This window comes from Capricornis sumatraensis, chromosome 11 (genome assembly GCF_032405125.1).
Source record: "Capricornis sumatraensis isolate serow.1 chromosome 11, serow.2, whole genome shotgun sequence".
Lineage (NCBI taxonomy): Eukaryota > Metazoa > Chordata > Mammalia > Artiodactyla > Bovidae > Capricornis > Capricornis sumatraensis.
In genome coordinates, this window is record NC_091079.1 from 74706083 (window position 1) to 74727642 (window position 21560).

A 21560-nucleotide genomic window follows, 5' to 3' on the forward strand; every position below is an offset into this window, starting at 1 on the left:
TATATATATAAGTAATATATATATATACTTACATAAGTAATATATATATATATACTTACATAACACAAGAAATTGATGTAATACTGGGACTCAAAGGAGCTAGATAGCATGTAACAGAAGTTATGTTTTACAACACCAAGATCCTTGATCACCTTCTAAAAAATACACCACTGTATATACAATTTACAGGACATTTAAGGAAGGAAAATTTTGCAGTAAAATTGGCACTTTTAACAGTTGTGAAATTTCTTTTACTGCTCATATTATCTTTGCTTTTTCATTTCAAATTGGTTTCATTTGACTCAAGCCAAAATCCCATGTGATTCTTTCTAAATTTCCTTGGAATTTTTCAACAGACATAGGCATAATAATACAATTGTGGTCAGGCAAGTTCCTTAACAAAGGATAGAATGTCTTCTCATGGCATTCCAAAGAGATGACTTAGTCTTAGCTGAGTAGAGAGCAAGACAAGTAATGGTCTTAGACATGGAGGCTCTCTTTAAGCACCTCTAGGCTTACATTGACATGTTTCAATGAGATAATAGTCAATATAGAGTCTTTATTTTAGAGTCTTCAAAACTCCAAAAATTTAAAAGATAAATTCAGAAATGAGTGAATATCTTTCCTATCATGCTTCTAAAATATTGGGGTATCTATAAATTTACAACAGCTGGGTAATGAGAAGGAATTCTCAAATTACATCTTGAAGCTCACAGTCTAGCATTAACAAAAACCAGCTCTGGCTGCTTTAAGTCAAAAGGGGACCATATTTGAAGGAGGCCCAAGGAAATAGAAATACAAACAAGAGGTGAACAATGGATCTTGGGGAGGGTAAGAATCAGGGTGGACTGGGAACTAGGAGGTAGAATTCATGAGTCTTTGCTTTAGACAGCTGCCGTCAACACGGCAGAGTTCCAGTTCCCTGAGGCTCTATATCTCTTTGTTCAAATTCTTAGCAGAATGAAACCAAACAGTCAGCCTTAGTTAAATGCTCACCCCTGGATCAAGGGCAGGATGGAGGGGTAATTAAGTTTAGAAATAGAGATATGGTTCTGAGAGACCATTCCTGTGTCCTGGGGACAAAGAAAGGGAACTCTTGAACCAAGGAGCTATTAGAAGTTTATACTACTGAGAAAGACAAGTAATAAGCCAAGGAACTTCAAAGGTGAAGGCTAAGAAAGGAAAGAAGAGAATGTTAAAGAAAAATAGATAACAAAGAGAATTAAAGTGATCTAAGTATCAGGGGAAAAGATGGTACCTAAACTTAGATGCAAATGGTGACTTGCAGCCATGAAATTAAAAGACACTTACTCCTTGGAAGGAAAGTTATGACCAACCTAGACAGCATATTTAAAAGCAGAGACATTACTTTGCCAACAAAAGTCTCTCTAGTCAAGGCTATGGTTTTTCCAGGAGTCATGTACAGATGTGAGAGCTGGACTATAAAGAAAGCTGACTGCTGAAGAATTGATGCTTTTGAACTGTGGTATTGGAGAAGACTCTTGAGAGTCCCTTGGACTGCAAGGAGATCCAACCAGTTCATCCTAAAGGAAATCAGTCCTGAATATTCACTGGAAGGATTGATGTTGAAGCTGAAACTCCAATACTTTGGCCACCTGATGTGAAGAACTGACTCATTGGAAAAGACCTTGATGCTCGGAAAGATTGAAGGTGGGAGGAGAAGAGGACGACAGAGGATGAGATGGTTGGATGGCATCACCGACTCAATGGGCATGAGTTAGAGTAAACTCCAGGAGTTGGTGATGGACAGGGAGGCCTGGAGTGCTGCAGTCCATGGAGTGGCAAAGAGTTGGACATGACTGAGTGACCGAACTGAACTGCAACTGAGATGAGAAGGATAAGGGAGGGTTGAGTCCAAGAGGAAAGAGCGTGTTCAAGGAGGGATATCAGCATGTGCAAAGAGTTTTGAAGTAGGAAGGAGAGGGACATTTTACCCACTGGTAGGTGATAGCATCCTCTTTGTGGATAACAGCCTTGTCTGTATCAAAGGGGTAAACTTCATTGGTTTTGCTATGTAGGGGTACCCAAAGATGAATGGGTCATAGTGAAGAGTTCTGATTAAACATGGTCCACAGGAGGAGAAATGGTAAACCACTCTAGTATTCTTGCAAGGAGAACTCCACGAACAGCATGAAAATTCAAAAAACATGACACTGGAAGATGAGCCTCCCAGGTTAGAAGGTGTCCAAAAAGCTAAGGAGGAAGAGCAGAGGGAATTACTAATAGCTCCAGAAAGAATGAAGCAGCTGGGCCAAAGTGGAAATGACGCTCAGTTGTGAATGTGGGTGGTGTGAAAGTAAAGTGCAATGTTGTAAATAACAATATTGCATAGGAACTGGAATGTTAGGCCCATGAACCAAGGTAAGTTGGAGGTGGTCAAGTAAGAGTAAATATCAACATCTTAGGAATCGGTGAGGTAAAATGGATGGAAACGGATGAATATAATTCAGATGACCATCATACCTACTACTGCAGGCAAGAATCCCTCAGAAGAAATGGAGTAGCCTTCATAGTCAACAAAAGAGTCCAAAAAGCAGTACTGGGATGCAATTTCAAAAATGACAGAATGATCTCAGTTCATTTCCAAGGTAAACCATTCAACATCACAGTAATCCAGGTCTATATTCCAACTACTAATGCTGAAAAAGCTGAAGCTGACCAGGTCTATGAAGACCTATAAAACTTTCTAGAACTAACAACAAAAAAAGATATCTTTTTCATCACAGGGGATTCAAATGCAAAAATAGGAAGTTAAGAGATACCCAGAATAACAAGGCAACAACTAACAAGAGTTTTGTGAAGAGAACTCTCTGATCACAACAAATACCCTTTTCCAAAACCCAAGAGATGACTCTATACATGGACATCATCAGATGATCAATACTGAAACCAGATTGCTTATGTTCTTTGCAGCCAAAGATGGAGAAGTTCTACACAGCTAGCAAAAACAAGACCCAGAGCTGACTGTGGTTCAGATAATGAGCTTCTTATTACAAAATTCAGTCTTCAACTGAAGGAAGTAGGGAAAACCACTAGGCCATTCAGATATCAGTTCAGTCGCTCAGTCGTGTCTGACTCTTTGCGACCCCATGAATTGCAGCACGCCAGGCCTCCCTGTCCATCACCAACTCCCGGAGTGCACTCAGATTCATGTTCATCAAGTCAGTGATGCCATCCAGCCATCTCATCCTCGGTCGTCCCCTTCTTCTCCTGCCCGCAATCCCTCCCAGCATCAAAGTCTTTTCCAATGAGTCAACTCTTCGCATGAGGTGGCCAAAGATATAATCTAAATAAAATCTCTTATGATTATACAGTGGAGGTGAGTAATATATTCAAAGGATTAGATCTGGTAGACAGAGTGCCTGAAGAACTGTGGACAAAGGTATGTAACACTGTACAGGAGGCAGTGACCAAAATCATCCCAAAGAAAAAGAAATGAAAGAAGGCAAAGTGGTTGTTTGAGGAGGCTTTACAAATAGCTGAGAAAAGAAGAGAAATGAAAAGCAAGGGAGAAAGGAAAAGATATACCCAGTGGCCACAAGACTGGAAAAGGTCAGTTTTCATTTCAATCCAAAAGAAGGGCAATGTCAAAGAATGCTCAAACACTCTGTGCAGTAGCACAATTGCTCGCATTTCACATGTTAGCAAGATTATGCTCAAAATCCTTCAAGCTAGGCTTCAGTAGTATGTGAACTGAGAACTTCCAAATGTACAAGCTGGGTTTCGAAGAGGCAGAAGAACCAGAGACCAATTGCCAACATTTGTTGCATTGTGGAGAAAGCAAGGGAATTCCATGAAACCATTTCTTCTGCTTCATTGACCATGCTAAAGCCTTTGATTGTGTGATTATAACAAACTGTAGAAAATTCTAAGAGAGATTGGAGTACCAGACCACCTTTCCTGTTTCCAAAGAAACCTGTATGCAGGACAAGAGGCAATAGTTAGAATCAGACATGGAATAGCTGCTGCTGATGCTAAGTCACTTTAGTCGTGTCCGACTCTGTGTGACCCCATAGACGGCAGCCCACCAGGCTCCCCGGTCCCTGGGATTCTCCAGGCAAGAACACTGGAGTGGGTTGCCATTTCCTTTTCCAATGCATTAAAGTTAAAAGTGAAAGTGAATTTGCTCAGCCGTGCCTGACTCTTCGAGACCCCATGGACTGTAGCCTGCCAGGCTCCTCCATCCATGGGATTTTCCAGGCAAGAGTATGGGAGTGGGTTGCCATTTCCTTCTCCACATGGAATGATTAACTGGTTCAAAATTGGGAAATGAGAGTGACAAGGCTGTATATTGTCATCCTGCTTATTTAACTTATATGCAGAGTACATCATGTGAAATACCAGGCTGGAAGAATCACCATCTGGAATTAAGATTGCTGGTAGAAATATCAATAACCTCAGATATGTAGATGATACCACTCTAATGGCAGAAATGGAAGAGGAACTAAAGAGCCTCTTGATGAGCATGAAAAAGGAGAGTGAAAAAGCTGTCTTGAAACTCAACATTCAAAAACACTAAGATCATGGCATCTGGTCTCATCACTTCATGTCAAATAGAAGGGGAAAAAATGGAAGCAGTGACAGATTTTATTTTTCTGAGCTCTAAAATCACTGTGGATGGTAACTGCAACCATGAAATTAAAAGATGCTTGCTCCTTGGAAGGAAAGCTATGACAAAACTAGACAGCATATTGAAAAGCAGAGGCATCAGTTTCTAACCAAGGTTCATATAAGTTAAAGCTATTGTTTTTCCAGTAGCCATTTACAGCTGTGAGATTTGGTCCATAAAGGGGGTCGAGCAAATGATGCTTTCGAATTGTGGTGCTAAAGAAGACTCTTGAGAGTCACTTGGGCTTCAAGAATATTAAACCAGTCAATCCTAAAGGAAATCAAACCTGAATATTCATTGGAAGGACTGTTGCTGAAGCTGAAGCTCCAATAATTTGGCCACCTGATGTGAAGAGTCGACTTACCGGAAAAGTCTTGATGCTGGGAAAGATTGAAGGCAAACAGAAGAAAGGGGAAGAAGATAAGATGGTTAGGTAGAATCACAGACTCAACGGACATTAATTTCAGCAAACTCCAGGAGACAGTGGAGGACAGTGGAGCCTGGCATGCTGCAGTCCATGGGGTCGCAAAGGGTCAGATGTGACTTAGCAACTGAACAACAACAGATGTCAGTATACCCAGAACAGAGTAACGTGATATGAAATGGGAAAGTTAGTGAAAAGCAACTTGGACCATGTAAAGGATGTTGGACTTGATTCTGTAAGCAATAAGGAGCTGTAAGAGTAGCTGACCGGATCAGATACAGCTTTTTAAAGATAATCCTAGCTGCTGCTGATTTAGTCACAACAACCTGTGGGCCACTAGGCACTGAAGGATGAAGGGCTTTAGAATCAGAGAGTGTGAGGTTAGAGGCTTTGTGCCACTAGCTTATTATATGATGTTAAAGAAGAAACTTAATCGTCTGAATCTTAATTTTAAATTAATTAGCATATGGAAAATGCAAATACCAACACCTATCTTTGAGGGTTATAGTAACTCTTAATAAGCATAAAGTCCGGAACATGTAAACAATAGGTAGCAGTTATTGTTACTTCTCATATTATTGTCTTTTCTATTTTTTATATTGCCACTTAGTTTTCCCTCATCTTCTGATTTGGTTGACATTTATTGGATATTTATTGTATGTCATGCAAAGATAAATATTTTACAAGCATTTTCTCATCTAATCTTCAAAACACTCCTCTAGGCCAAGTACTGGGGCCTCCCAGGTGACTCAGTAGGTAAAGATTCTGCCTGCAACGTCAGAGACGCAGGAGACGTGGATTTGATCCCTGGGTCAAGAAGATATCCTGGAGGAGGCCATGGCAACCCACACTCCAGTATTCTTGCCTGGAGAATCCCACGGACTGAGGGATATGGTGGGCTACAGTCCATATGATCACAAAGAGTAGGACATGACAGCCACTGGGCATGAGGTCAAGTATTAATGTTATCCCTTTTTTGGAGTGACAGATACTAAAATGTACAGATTTGAGCAAGTTGGTCAATATCAGACATTCAGAAAAAGAACTATATGCTCCTTGAGAGCAGAAACAAGTTATAAGTTTCTACCACAGGGTCTAGCCTAGTACAATAGGCAGTGGAAAATCATTTTGTATTGGATCAAAAGTGAAAGTGAAGTCACTCAGTCGTGTCTGACTCTTTGTGACCCCATGGATGGTAGCCTACCAGGCTCTTCAGTTAGTGGAATTTTCCAGGCAAGAGTACTGGAGTGGGTTGCCATTTCCTTCTTCAGGGGATCTTCCCAACCCAGGGACTGAACCTGGGTCTTCCACATTTCAGGGAGACGCTTTACCATCTGAGCCACCAGGGAAGCCCCTGGTGGGGTATTGGATGAAATTCTCATTTAAAATTCCAGACAATGTAAAGAACCCACATAAAAGTCCGTAAGAGAGTTAGAGAAATAACTTCTAAAAATATTTTGTTGAACTACAGTTGATTTACAATGTTGTATTAGTTGCAGGTATACAGCAAAAAATAACTTTTGAAGTAACAGCATAAAAATATATTTTGGTCTATTTTTTTCATTTTGACTATATGGATCAGTATATCAGGTAGCTAGCTGTTCCTGAGGAAGAAATCACTCCAAACCAGTAACTTAAAACAATAACTGTTTATTATAATTCACAATCCAGTAGGTAGTCTTTGTGGTTCTTCTAATCAGTACCAGCTTGACTGATCTCTGCTGGGTTTTGCCATGCAGCTGTGGGCAGCTGGCCAGTTGGCTGGCAGCTAGATAATCCAGTACGGTGTATTAGCTTCCTTTGCTGTTCTAAGTATTGCCACAAACTTAGCAGCGTAAAACGACATGAATTTACTGTCTTGTGGCTAGGAAGGTCAGAAGTTTTGACTGGACTAAAATCAAGGTATTACACCTTCCCAGGCGGCACTAGTGGTAAAGAACTCACTTGCCAATGAAGTAGACATAAGAGACAGGTTCGATCCCTGGGTCAGGAAGGTCCCCTGGAGGAGGGCATGGCAACCCACTCCAGAATTCTTGCCTGCAGAATCCCATGGACAGAGGAGCCTGCAGGCTATGATCCATGCAGGCGCAGAGTCAGACACGACTGAAGTGATTTAGCACACAAAATCAAGGTATTAGCAGGACTGTGCTCCTTCTGGAGACTTTAGAGGAGAGTCTGTTTCCTTGCCTTTTCTCGATTGAAGAGGTCGCCTGCATTCCTTGTCACGTGGCTGGCAGGACAGTATCATCAGTCTCTGACTCCCACCCTTGCTTGCATTCTCACCTCTTTAGCTCTCTTTCTGTTTCTCTCCTATAAGAGATACAGTGAGATGACAGTGAAACCCCTCAGATAATTCAGGAGAATCTCCTCATGTCAAAATCCCTAATTTAATCACATATTTGAAGTCTTTTTTGTCTTGTAAGGTAATATATTTATAGGCTCTGGGGCTTAGGATGTGGATATCTTCGTGTAGAGGAGGCTTATTTTGCTTCCCACAGATGACTTTCCTCACATTTCTGGCAGCTGTCAGCCTGTCAGTCAGGATGCCTGGATTCTCTTCCCCCAGCATGATAGCTTAGGCTCATAAAACATGATGACTCAGAGCTCTAGATCAGCAAGAGGTCAGGCTCCAGCAAACAAGTACTCCTCATGTCTCTTCTAGAATCACATTTGCTTATGTCTCTTTGACCAAAGTCACACGGGCTACTCAGATTCAAGAGGTAGGGAAATATACTACAGCTCTTTATGGGAGGATCTGTAACATCACCTTAAAAGACTTGAATGCAAAGAGGGGAAGAATTTGTGGTGATTTTTACAATCCACCATGACTAGCATAATACATGAGAGAAATCTTCTAAGACAAGCCCATCACTAGTTAGAACAAGCCAAATCTTTGTACAGTTGTTTCCTCTGTCTAGAATGCTCAAAACCCGTTCATATCTGTTTATATCCTTGTTATCATGGCTTAGATGTAATCGCCTCCAGGATGCCTTCTCTTTGTGCTCTTACCATATTCAGTACTTACCCCTAATACAGCACTTTGCACACTGTATTGAAATTACCTGTTTATTTTTCTCCCCTTCAACCTAGACTATAAGCTCCTTGTGGACAGCAAATGGATCTTAGTAGTGCTTGCTTTCCCAGTGACTCAGTAATGTACCCTGCATGAAGTAGGTTAGTTAGAATTTATTGAAAAAAAAATGCATGAACAAGTGATCTATAAACTCCATCCCTCACATACTACTGTTTCCTAAAATATAATTATATTTAATGAATCTTTAATCCTTTATTTTTTCTACATTGGAATCTGACTTTTATTAATAAACTAAATAGGAAAGAAAGGAATGACATATTAAATATTAGTTTCAGGAAAAGTTTTCCTTGGAATAAAAAGTTAAATTATGATTTTGGAAGCTTAATATCACAAATTGATTGTATGATATTTAGGAAATCCACAGTTTCTCACCAAGGGTGCTGATTTGCCAAACAAGAGATTTCTGAGGCTGTCTTCAGTTGGATGGCCAGTCAAAATTAGGAACCCAAGGCTAACTTAACTGGAATTCCTTCAAACTAAATACAAAATAAAAACCAAGGTCTTTTGGAATATTTCCAGAAAGGTCTTACGGGGCTGCCTGATTGCTGTTAATACATAATGCAGATAGCAAAGATTTCCAAAATTACATGACTCAAGGGCTAAGACTCTAGAGCTGCAGACATAACATGAGTAAGCAGGCTGCTCCAAATTGCCAGTGGAATTAAGAAATCAAAAAGGAGATGGTGAGTTACAAGAAACAGAGCTTGTTTGTGGGAGAAGGTATTCTGCATGCCTGTAAGCAAGAAAGCCAGCTGTAATGTGAGTTAAAATAAAGTGTACAGTTGGTTAATATGATGAAATAAGAAGAACCCATCCCTACATTTATTCTTCAATATAATGTTACACTGGACAAGACCTGGAATATATGTGGATGCCCTGTATTTTTATCTCAGGGAATGAATATTTTTATAACGTGAGTTATAAAGGATAAAAATGAATAAAAACAGCATTTAAGTCCAAAGGGAATCAAATTAAAGTTTAAATATCTTCAGAGTGTTTCTATCCCAATGGTAAAACTGTCACTGTTAATGCACTGACTATTTTACAGAAGCTCAGTTAATCATGCCTTGAAACAGATAACCTATAAACAACAGTAACAATAAACTCTGGGTTTTTTGAGTTTCTTAATTCTGAGTCTTCAAATAGACTATACCCTAAAAGGGACATTCATGTTTATTTGAAATTCATTTATGAAATACCCACCCAGGCAAGTTGATGTAGCAAATAAATTGTCATTAATGTTGAATTTTCATATTTAAAAATCCAAAGACTGTATTGTCTTAGTCCTCACAATAACCATGAGAGGTTTATTATTATACTCATTTTTCAAATGTAAAATGTAGGGAAGAACATTTAGTTAACTTGTCCAAGGTCATATAGTTATCCTATGATATACCTAAATTTAAGCAAGTGATTCCTGAACCTATTTTCATAACCATAGCACTACACTGCTTCTTACAGTGTACTATGCCCCTCATTCTAAACTGAATATTTAGCATGGATACAGTTGTTTCAACTTAAATATTTCTCAAGTTTATGTTAAGTGTGACGTTTATTAGCCTTTTCCTTGAAAAGTCATGGAAAACATATATAAAGTAGTGGTTTGCTGGTTTCACAATTTCTTTTAAAATAATTTTACAATTGTCACATAAACCAACAGTTTTTATTGTTGCTCAGTTGGTAAGTCATGTCCAACTCTTTGCAACCCCATGGACTGCAGCATGCCAGGCTCTTCTGTCCTCCACAGTCTCCTGGAGTGTGCTCAGATTCACAGCCATTGAGCCAGTGATGCTATCTAACCATCTCATTCTCTGCTGCGCTCTTCTCCTTTTGCCTTCAATCTTTCCCAGCATCAAGGTCTTTTCCAATGAGTCAGCTCTTTGCATCAGGTGTCCAAATTATTGGAGCTTCGGCTTCAGCAGCAGTCCTTCAATGAATATTCAGGGTTGATTTAATTTAGAATTCACTGATTTAATCTCCTTGTAGTCCAAGGGACTCTCAAGAGTCTTCTCCAGCACTACAATTGGAAAGCATCTATTCTTCGGCACTTGGCTCTCTTTATGGACCAACTCTCAAATCTATACATGACTACTGGAAAAACAATAGGTATGATTATATGGACCTTTGCTGGTAAAGGGATGTCTCTGGTTTTTAATATGCTGTCTAGGTTTGTCATAACATTTCCCCCAAGGAGCAAACATCTTTTAATTTCATGGCTGCAATTATCATCCACAGTGATTTTGGAACCCAAGAAAATAAAATCTGTCACTGTTTCTACTTTTCCTCTACTATTTTCCATGAAGTGATGGAACCAGATGCCATTATCTTAATGTTTTGAATGTTGAGTTTCAAGCCAGCTTTTTCACTCTCCTCTTTCACCCTCATCAAGAGGTTCTTGAGTTCCTCTGCTTTCTGCCATTACAGTGGTATCATCTGCATATCTGAGGTTGTTGGATATTAACCTTGAGAGGCAAGTATAAATCTGAATCCACAAACTCAGATGTGTAAGATATAACATTTATTCACTATCATTGTTTTTAAATCCTTGTTTAAGCCTCTCTTTTGTTTAGCTGACAAGAGATCCATTATGGTATTAGGGTACATCATTCTCCAGAATTGTTAGAGGGCCAAAGTCTTACACAGCACAGGATTATTCGGGGTGGGGGTGAGGGGAGTCCCTTAGTCACTATTCAGTATTTCCTTATCCCATTTCCAAAGCTTCCTGTAAGTCTTGATTGCTCTGCTGCTTCCATGGCACATGTGAGGGTGTGAGAATCATAGGCAAGGTTGGGAGGCCCCATACATGGACCATTCTTGCTTGATGCTCCAATCTCAGAGATGTTGCCATATCCCCAGGATATGGTTAGAAAATGTGCAAGCTTACTCTCTGAATACATACTTCTGATCCTAGGCTTCCAATTTCTCTTCAGACTAACCAAACTATTTTCTTCTAGATCTCAAAGGGGCCTAATTTTCCCTCATCTCTTTCAAGAACACATGGCATAAACTCAAATTGAAGGTAGGTATTTATAAAAGCATCTTGAACTCAAAGAATTTCTTCCTTACACTGTAAAAAAATCCATGTGGCAAGAAATTGCTAAAGTTCAAGTTCTCTCCTTAAAAAGGAAGGATGAAATAAATGCATCTGTATAAATTAATATTTCAATGAATCATCCTTCCCTCAAGTTACAATTGAAATGATGAAGTCACAGAATTCCACCCCATGCTCTCACCAATGGCTCTCTGGGAGCATTCAAACTATTAAAGAAGAATAGGTAATGTCACTCAGCTATTTAAATGCTTCTGTATTTTTTAAACTCTGTTTATTTCTAACTGTTTAGTGAACATATTCACTGAATGATACATGGATCTTCCAACTTAAAATATCTGCTACTAATTATTGTATCTGCTAAGATTCATTGATTTTGAGTTTTCACTGTGTCAGGTACTGGGTGAAATACAAATTATTCATTATTCTTACATCATAACATAACATATACCATACCATAACATAACAATATCCCCTGAGAGCAACTGAATTCTCTCTCAAAGACCTACAAAGCTATGAGGTCCCATGGAAAATAAAGATGAAGTGAAGTTTATTAAATCTCTTAATGATCAGATCTTCCCCAATTAGTGGTATAAGGGAAAGCTTACAGGGAAGACTATTGGCCTGGGCTGCAAATTAATGAATGTAGTGTTATTTTACATCCTAATTGACCATCTAGACTGGTGGACCCAAGGAACCATTGGTTGCACAAGACTGCTCATTTTGCAGAAATGCTCACTGTAGTCCGATATCTTAGGGGGAGATCTACAGAGCAGGACAGAAGACAAGTTCCATGTAGGATTATGGACAAAACCAAATTGTGGATGAATTCCCATGATGGGTTGTCTCTCACAGTCATCAACCTTGAGTACAGTGGCAGCTGAAATATATGGCAGGAGAGAGGAAAGCACACCAGTTCATACTGGCAGCCCCCACTGATACAGGACTAACAGAATGGTATTTGGGCAATGGCAGTAGCGTGTAACTCCTGAAAATGACAACTGAACAAATGACCTTAAAAATTAGGAGAATGAACTCTATCAACAAGACACCATTCTCTAATTTTTATGATTTTTCTTTGCACTTTTTGTTTTCTCCCAAAGTCTCCTATGATGAATATGCACTGGTATTATAATCAGAAAGCAAGTTTGTTGGTTTTTAATAGCAGTTAGATTTCCAGGCAATCAACTTAACCTTCTAACCTCAAAAGGATAAGTAGCTTCTTACCTTTCCTATTATTCTGTAAATTGATATTCTAAAATCATCCTGACTTGAAGTATAGAATTAAGGAAAAAAAATAAACACAGCCTAATCTGTAGCACTATGATCCCACATAATGTCTAGGCTTTGATTATTTTTTGCCTAATTTGAAAGGAGAATGTCATGAAATAGCAATTGGACAGAGAGAAAGCACTGAAGCAAAAGCATTTTGATATTCTTGATCGAAAAAAGTACTATATAAATGGCTAAAGTGATGATATCATTCTTGAACAGGTGTGGGGGGAATAGATCTGTTAATAACTTCCCTGGAAGCAGTCAAGGCCTATTGTTTGAGAAATAATTATTAACTTCACTGTTTAACATAATACATTCCTTGGCCTTGGTGCTAATTGAAGAAAGTCATAATCTCAGGATATAACTGTGCCAAAATGACAATATGTTCCTGAACCAATGCAGAGAAGTGACAGACTGAATAAACTGCACAAGAGCTGATTATATAAATGATGTGCCATAGTTTTTTCCATCTCACAGATTCACTGCCTCAGGCCTGAAATAATAAAACATACAAATAATAAAAGATACAAGGTCCTTCAACAAATAAATTATAAGAAAAAGTGATGGATAAGATACTTTAGATGAAGAGAAACTGATAAGGGATATTTAGGGGAAAAATAAGCACAGTCAAAACAAAACACTTTGACTTGGGACACACATCTGGGTGATGAAACTACAAAAAAAAGATAAAATTCTGGAGCCGATTATACAGAGTGAAGCAAGCCAGAAAGAAAAACACCAATACAGTATACTAACACATATATATGGAATTTAGAAAGATGGCAATGATGACCCTGTATGCAAGACAGCAAAAAAGACACAGATGTGTATAGCGGACTTTTGGACTCAGACGGAGAAGGAGAGAGTGGGATGATTTGGGAGAATGGCATTGAAACATGTATACTATCATGTAAGAATCGAATCGCCAGTCTATGTCCGATGCAGGATACAACATGCTTGGGGCTGGTGCACGGGGATGACCCAGAGAGATGTTATGGGGAGGGAGGTGGGCGGGGGGTTCATGTTTGGGAACGCATGTACACCCATGGTGGATTCATGTCAATGTATGGCAAAACCAATAAAGTATTGTAAAGTAAAATAAAGTAAAAATAAAAATTAAAAAAAAAATTAAGAAGCGATTACTATAAAATCCAAAAAGTAGTTACTATTGAGGGGACAGAGGAATATAGGAGGGATATCTGCAATGACTGATAAAATACTTCTTCTTTATCTGAGTGGTTATATCAAGGACATTTACCTTATAATAAGTCTTAAAAATTAAATTATTAGCCTTAATAATTAAATTATTTCTTAAAATTAGTATGTCTACACCAAAAAAAAAAAAAACCCACATTATTTAGTAGTAAATCTTACATTTTGTGAACTCCAACAGTGGTTGTCAACTAGAATCACTTTTCCACCTATCTAGGGAGGTTTGAAAATTTGGGGTGATGGATAATGCCAAAATTAGTAGTCAAAATTATTATGAGCTCATTTTTAGTGGTCATTATTACTGGAGAGGGGAGAGGAATTATAGGGGAAAGGTCCATAAACATGCTTCAGACCCAAAACATCCCTCCCAGAAATGTTAAGAATGTCACCTGTGTGAAATTAACAGATCAACAAGGATCACCTACTGCCTCATTATATCACATATATTTCATAATCTTTGTTTCTGTCTTTTAAGAATGGAAATACCATTTGTGTGTGAGTATAAAATGTGTCTGAGTATAAAAGAACTATTCTGTCCATTTTTACGCTGAAGAATTCACTTAAAAGTTTTGCAAAGTGTGGTTTGATTATACATGGTTATGTTCATGAACTTTAGAATCAGTTTTGAGCAAGTTACTCAATCCTTCTGGAATTCAGTTTACCTATACATAAAATGGAGGATGAGATGGTTGGATGGCATTGCCGACTCAATGGACATGAGTTTGGGTAAACCCCGGGAATTGGTGATGGACAGGGACGCCTGGCGTGCTGCAGTTGTTGCAAAGAGTTGGACATGACTGAGCAATTGAACTGAACTGATACATAAAATGATAATAATATTAGTATCTATGTGTATAAATAGCCAACCACCTCAAAATTTACAGCTTACACTAATCAGCATTTCTTATTTCTCAAAATTTGGGCTGGACTGACTTCAGCTGGGCTTCTACAATCACCTGGCTGGGGCTCTGATAGGTTAGGATGGCTTTGCTTGGGATATCTTGGCTCTTCTCCAATGTATCTCATGTCTCCCCAGAAAGCTGGGCCCGCCTGTTCACTGGTGGTGGCAGAAGTCCAAGAGACAGAAGAGAAACATACAAGCTTTTTTTTTTTTTTCAAATCTTCGTTTGCATCAAGTTTGCCTTAGCCTATCGGGTCAGGGTAAGTGACATGGTCAAACCCCGAGTCAGTGTTGAAAGAAATTGTCAAAGGGTGTGGATTCAGGGATGCTCCAGTCAGGAATGTATCTCCCTAGAATTTATGTGCAAAGATGATGGTATTAAGAGGTAGGGCCTTTGGGAACCCTCATGAATGGGATTAGTGCCTTATAAGTGAGGGTCCAGAGATATTCCTAGCCCCTTCCTCCAGGTGAGAATGCAGAGAAGGTACCAGCTATGATATCACTGAAGAATTTATGCCTTTGAACTGTGGTGCTGGGGAAGACTCTTGAGAGTCCCTTGGACAGCAAGGAGATCAAACCAGTTAATCCTAAGGAAATCAACCCTGAATATTCATTGGAAGGATTGATGCTGAAGCTGAAATTCCAATACTTTGGCCACCTGATGCGAAGAGTCGACTTACTGAAAAAGTCCCTGATGCTGGGAAAGATTGAAGGCAAAAGAAGAAGAGGGAGGCAGAGAATGAGATGGTTGGATGGCATCACCAATTCAATGCATATGAATTTGAGAAACCTCCGGGAGATAGTGAAGGACAAAGAAGGCTGGCATGCTATAGTCAATGAGGTCGCAAAGAATCGGACACTACTGAGCAACTGAACAACAGCAACAACAACATGGAATTACAGCAATGTCTGAATTCAAAACTGCTTATTTCTTGAGAAATTTTTTCAATAGTAAAGACTTTGGAAACTTCACAAAGTTATTGAAAGTTTATTACTTATGTCTGAGTTGACTTAGTTTGAACCCCTTGAAAAACCGCAAAACAAACAATGAGGAAATCAGCATGAAGAACATGAGTTTTCCTAGAATCTTGTTAACAACAAAATAGACTCTTAGTTAAAAAAATTTAATGTGAAGGTTATTTCTCTCCAGTGAAGTTTAGCAGACAACCCTGAAAACTTTGAACTTGAACCCCAATAAGTTGAAAAGTACATAGAGGTTTCTGAGCAGAGTTCTCCATACGGTCATAAAAGCATATCCTCATTTTTAATTAAAAATTGTGAAATGACATGGTATTACTGGACCTTGAAAATAGCTTGAAAAAGTTTTAAGCAAGCAAAAGTTTTCACTGACCCTTCAGAACATGCACTGGCTCTACCCACAGTTTTATTTTCATAACTAAGCAGGAAATGTGCAGACATGTGTACACAGAAGTATATTCAGTCAGGCTGCATTAGCAGAATGTGTCTGCAAAGAGAGAAGTTTGTGATACCTGGACAGTAGGAATACAAAGGCCCTCTCAAGTTAAGTGAACACTAAATAATTCCCTTCCCATCAATTGTTTTACAAACTTTGCTTTCATCAGAAAATATACAGGCCTTAATATAGATTACATTATCAGCTTTGTTGCTAAAGACTTGCCACTAACTGTGTCTGAACAAATTAGCACAAATGTTTAAAACAACACTAATCTTACAGTTCTGTATCTAAATTCCTAAAATGAAGGTGTCAGCAGGACTACCTTCCTTCAGGAGGCTCTAGAAGACAATGTTTCTTTCCTTTTCTTAGCTTCTAGATACCACTTGCCTTCCTTGGCTCATGGCCCCTTCCTCCATTTTCAAAGCCACTGGCATAGCATGTTCAAATCTCTCTCTCTCTCTCTCCATCTGCTTCTGTGATCACACCTACTTTTAGACTCTGACTTTCTTCTTATGAGGATCTTTGTGATTATATTGTGCTCAACTTATCCAAGATAATCTTCCCATCTCAAGATACTTAATCACATCCAGAAATTCTCTTTGAAATGTAAAATAGCATATTCACAGTTTCCAGAAATTAGGAAGGAGCAGGGCATTATTCTGCCTACTATTGCTGGCTAAGATGATTAGATATTTTAAGTTATACAATCAATAAGCATTTCTTGACTATTAGCTTCAAAGAACTGATATTTCAAATGGAGAAAGTAATATATGGTCCTGAAATTTACAAGTCAATTGTAAAGAATAAAATAATATGGAACTGTCTATATTCTGCATGCATGTAGAATGAAGAATATGCCTCAACCAAATTCCAAAATATAATTATGCTTGAACTTCTTTTGTCAGGAGTAGCAGGAGATTTGGTTTTTATTTCTTCAAAGCCTTCAGTTCAGTTCAGTTCAGTCGCTCCATCATTTCTGACTCTTTGCAACCCCGTGAATCACAGCACGCCAGGCCTCCCTGTCCATCACCAACTCCCGGAGCTCACCCAATCTCATGTCCATCGAATCGCTGATGCCATCCAGCCATCTCATCCTCTGTCATCCCCTTCTCCTCCTGCCCCCAATCCCTCCCAGTATCAGGGTCTTTTCCAATAATTCAACTCTTCGCATGAGGTGGCCAAAGTATTGGAGTTTCAGCTCAGCATCAGTCCTTCCAATGAATATTCAGGACTGATTTCCTTTAGGATGGATTGGCTGGATCTCCTTGCATCCAAGGGACTCTCAAGAGTCTTCTTCAACACCACAGTTCAAAAGCATCAATTCTTCGGCACTCAGCTTTCTTCACAGTCCAACTCTCACATCCATACATGACCACTGGAAAAACCATAGCCTTGACAAGATGGACCTTTGTTTGTAAAGTAATGTCTCTGCTTTTGAATATGCTATCTAGGTTGGTCATAACTTTTCTTCCAAGAAGTAAGCGTATTTTAATTTCATGGCTGCAATCACCATCTGCAGTGATTTTGGAGCCCCCAAAATAAAGTCTAACACTGTTTCCACTGTTTCCCCATCTATTTGCCATGAAGTGATGGGACCAGATGCCATGATCTTTGTTTTCTGAATGTTGAGCTTTAAGCCAACTTTTTTACTCTCCTCTTTCACTTTCATTAAGAGGCTCTCTCATTAGTTCCTCTTCACTTTCTCCCATAAGGGTGGTGTCATCTGCATATCTGAGGTGCTTGATATTTCTCCTGGCAATCTTGACTCCAGCTTGTGCTTCTTCCAGCCCAGCGTTTCTCATGATGTACTCTGCATAGAAGTTAAATAAGCAGGGTGACAATATACAGCCTTGACATACTCCTTTTCCTATTTGGAACCAGTCTGTTGTTCCATGTCCAGTTCTAACTGTTGCTTCCTGACCTGCATATAGGTTTCTCAAGAGGCAAGTCAGGTGATCTGGTATTCCCACCTCTTTAAGAATTTTCCACAGTTGATTGTGATCCACACAGTCAAAGGCTTTGGCGTAGTCAATAAAGCAAAAATGTTCTTCTGGAACTCTTTTGCTTTTTCGATGATCCAGCAGATGTTGGCAATTTGATCTCTGGTTCCTCTGCCTTTTCTAAAACCAGCTTGAATATCTGGAATTTCATGGTTAATGTATTGCTGAAGCCTGGCTTGGAGAATTTTGAGCATTACTTTACTAGCGTGTGAGATGAGTGCAATTGTGTGGTAGTTTTAGCATTCTCTGGCATTGCCTTTCTTTTGGATTGGAATGAAAACGGATCTTTTCCAGTCCTGTGGCCATTGGTGAGTTTTCCAAATTTGCTAGCATATTGAGTGCAGCACTTTCACAGCATCATCTTTTAGGATTTGAAATAGCTCAACTGGAATTCCATCACCTCCACTAGCGTTGTTCGTAGTGATGCTTTCTAAGGCCCACTTGACTTCACATTCCAGGATGTCTGGCTCTAGGTGAGTGATCACACCATCATGATTAGTCTTCAGTTCAGTTCAGCTCAGTTCAGTCACTCAGTTATGTCTGACTCTTTGCGACCCCATGAATCGCAACACACCAGGCCTCCCTGTCCATCACCAACTCCTGGAGTTCACTCAGACTCAGGTCCAATGAGTCGGCGATGCCATCCAGCCATCTCATCCTCTGTCGTCCCATTCTCCTCCTGCCCCCAGTCCCTCCAGCATCAGAGTCTTTTCCAATGAGTCAACTCTTTGCATGAGGTGTCCAAACACTGGAGTTTCAGCTTCAGCATCATTCCTTCCAAAGAATTCCCAGGACTGATCTCCTTTAGAATGGACTGGTTGAATCTCCTTGTAGTCCAAGGGACTCTCAAGAGTCTTCTCCAACACCACAGTTCAAAAGCATCAGTTCTTCAGCACTCAGCTTTCTTCACAGTCCACTCTCACATCCATACATGACCACAGGAAAAACCATAGCCTGACTAGATGGACCTTTGTTGGCAAAGTAATGTCTCTGCTTTTGAATATGCTATCTAGGTTGGTCATAACTTTCCTTCCAAGGAGTAAGCGTCTTTTAATTTCATGGCTGCAGTCACCATCAGCGGTGATTTTGGAGCCCCCAAAAATAAAGTCTGATACTGTTTCCACCCTCTCCAAATTGTAATTCCAAGGAAGCTCTTGTGCTTAATATTATCCAGAAAAGCAAAGTATTTAATATGGTAGAGAGCAACTGAGCAGAAGCTGGATTTGACTTGACTGGTCATGGCCAAAACACAGAAGCTGAGACAAATTGTCTTCTGCCTTCATTGCCATTCTTTGAGGAAGGGCAGATCCATTCTTCAGTGTAACAGTCATTCAAGAGGGTTGGGGCTCCCAACATCAAAGTTTCACTTACATAGGATATACTGTATCAGGCAATAGGCCTGAATGAAACTTGGGTAGTGTTGGTCCTAGGCAAAGAAGTTTCCAACCATTTTACCCAGAGATGTGATGGGGAATAAAATCCTTGTATGCTGCCAACTGCTGTCTTCAGGGTTTCTTTATGGAGGTATTGTGCTGAGCCTCATTGTGGGTTGACCCCTAATTATGGCCTTGGTTTTCAGATCTTTGGGGCCTTTTGTTCCTCAGGACAGGTAATCTCCAAGAAGAGCTCAATTAAAGCTGATTTCAGTGCTTGCTGCCTCAGACACAGAAAACCATGCTACTCTTTTCCTCCTTCTAAGGGCCATCCTTCTTTGAACTTGTGTTAACATTAAAGGCTTTTGTTGCCCTCTCTCACCAGTGGTGTTTGGTCAGGATCACTCTCAGTTAAGCAGGGCTCCCCAATTCTGAATATCAGGGATCAGGGGCTGAGGGAAATACATTGGTTTTCTCCCAGACAACTCTCTGGGCTCTTCATGCAGGCTAACCTACTCCCATTAAAAGTTCTTCAGGCTGGTAGAAGGTTAAGTGAATAAAACAGAAGCTCTCCTAGCAACTTTTTGTCCCTGCAGTGCTCTATCTGGCATGTATTTGCTCACTCAAATAGGCATCAAGGCTGTTTCCAAGATGACCTTGTGACTCTAGAGAGAGTGATCAGCACCTACTTTCTCTGATTGAAAGTACAAATTAATGAAATTCTGGTAGGCTTTCTGATTTAATGATAATGTACATGAAAGCACTCTACAGATTTCAAAGCACTATTTAAGTAGAAATGGTAGAAAATTTTATCTTTTATCAAGGAATGAGTGATAGACATCACAAAAATTAGCTTGATAAGTTTATAATTTAATTAGAAATATGAGGCTAATTATTAGCAAAGTAGTCAAGAAAACTAAGTAAATATTCAATAAGAAGAATGAAACTAACAGAAATTCAGAGAAGTAAAAAAATAAGTCAAGGTTGCAGGCCAGAGCAGAAAAAGCTTCATGAAAAAGAAGAGATTTAGAGTAACATGGAAACTTACATTACCATGTGTAAAATAGAAAGCCAAAGGGAATTTGCTATATGACTCCGGGAACTCAAACCACTCAAACAGGGGCTCTGTAACAACCCAGAGGAGTGGGATGGGAAGGGATGTGGGAAGGTGGTTCAAGAGGAAGGGGAGATATGTATACCTATGGCTAATTCATGTGCTGTTTGGCAGAAACCAACACAATTCTGTAAAGCAATTACCCTTCAATTAAAAAAAAATAAATTTTAAAAAAGAAGAGATTTTAATTTTAATGAATAGGACTCATACAAAGTATTTTTAAAAACCTTCTAAGTGAGAAGAGATATGAAAGTTGAAAATAAACCCAGTGTTGGTGAGGTGAAAGAGAACTGTCTTGTCTAACATAGAGATGTGCTTAAAGGAGTAGAGGATGTGAGGTTTTAGTAAATTTGAAGAAGTTTCTACAATATCTAAAAAATTAGCAATGCATTTAGAGCTGCTTCATGATCATGCTTCAGGCTTCTGAACAGAGAAGACACTCAAGGACAACATGGTCTTAAGCAAAATGCAACTATATGACAAGCAGAAAAGACTGGAAGGAAAAGACTAGAGACAGCAATATCAGCTAGGGCATGATTAATTTCTTGGATGTAAAGGCTCAGAGAGCATCAGTGGAAAAACAAACAAACAAAATCTGAGACAAGATACACTGTGGAGGGTGATGTAATAATTTTTGTCTTTTTTTTTTCCAATTCAGTTGATATTGAGCAGAGAGAGAAATTTGAAAGAGAACTTGAAGATTGCTTAAAAACAACAACAGCAACAACAAACCAGACATACAAGAGATTCAGAAAGATGCCAGCCAACTGAGTGGGGAAGGTGAAGGACTTGATTTGGCCTTGATATATTTGCAATTGTGAAGACATATAACAGGGCCTGGCAAAATGATATTGCAAGGCTGGAGAATCAGGGCTAGAGGTAAAGATGAATACGTAAAAAAGACCAGCTACAATGGTGACTGAGAAAAAGAAGGGAATCTACTGATATCCCCTCAGACCAGAGTGAAAAGGCACTCTTAGGGGCAGGACTCCCAGATCACCTCTGCTGCTCAGACTCTAAAGGCTAGTTCATCCTGGGGACCCTTGGTGTTGTGGATATAATACTGCACAG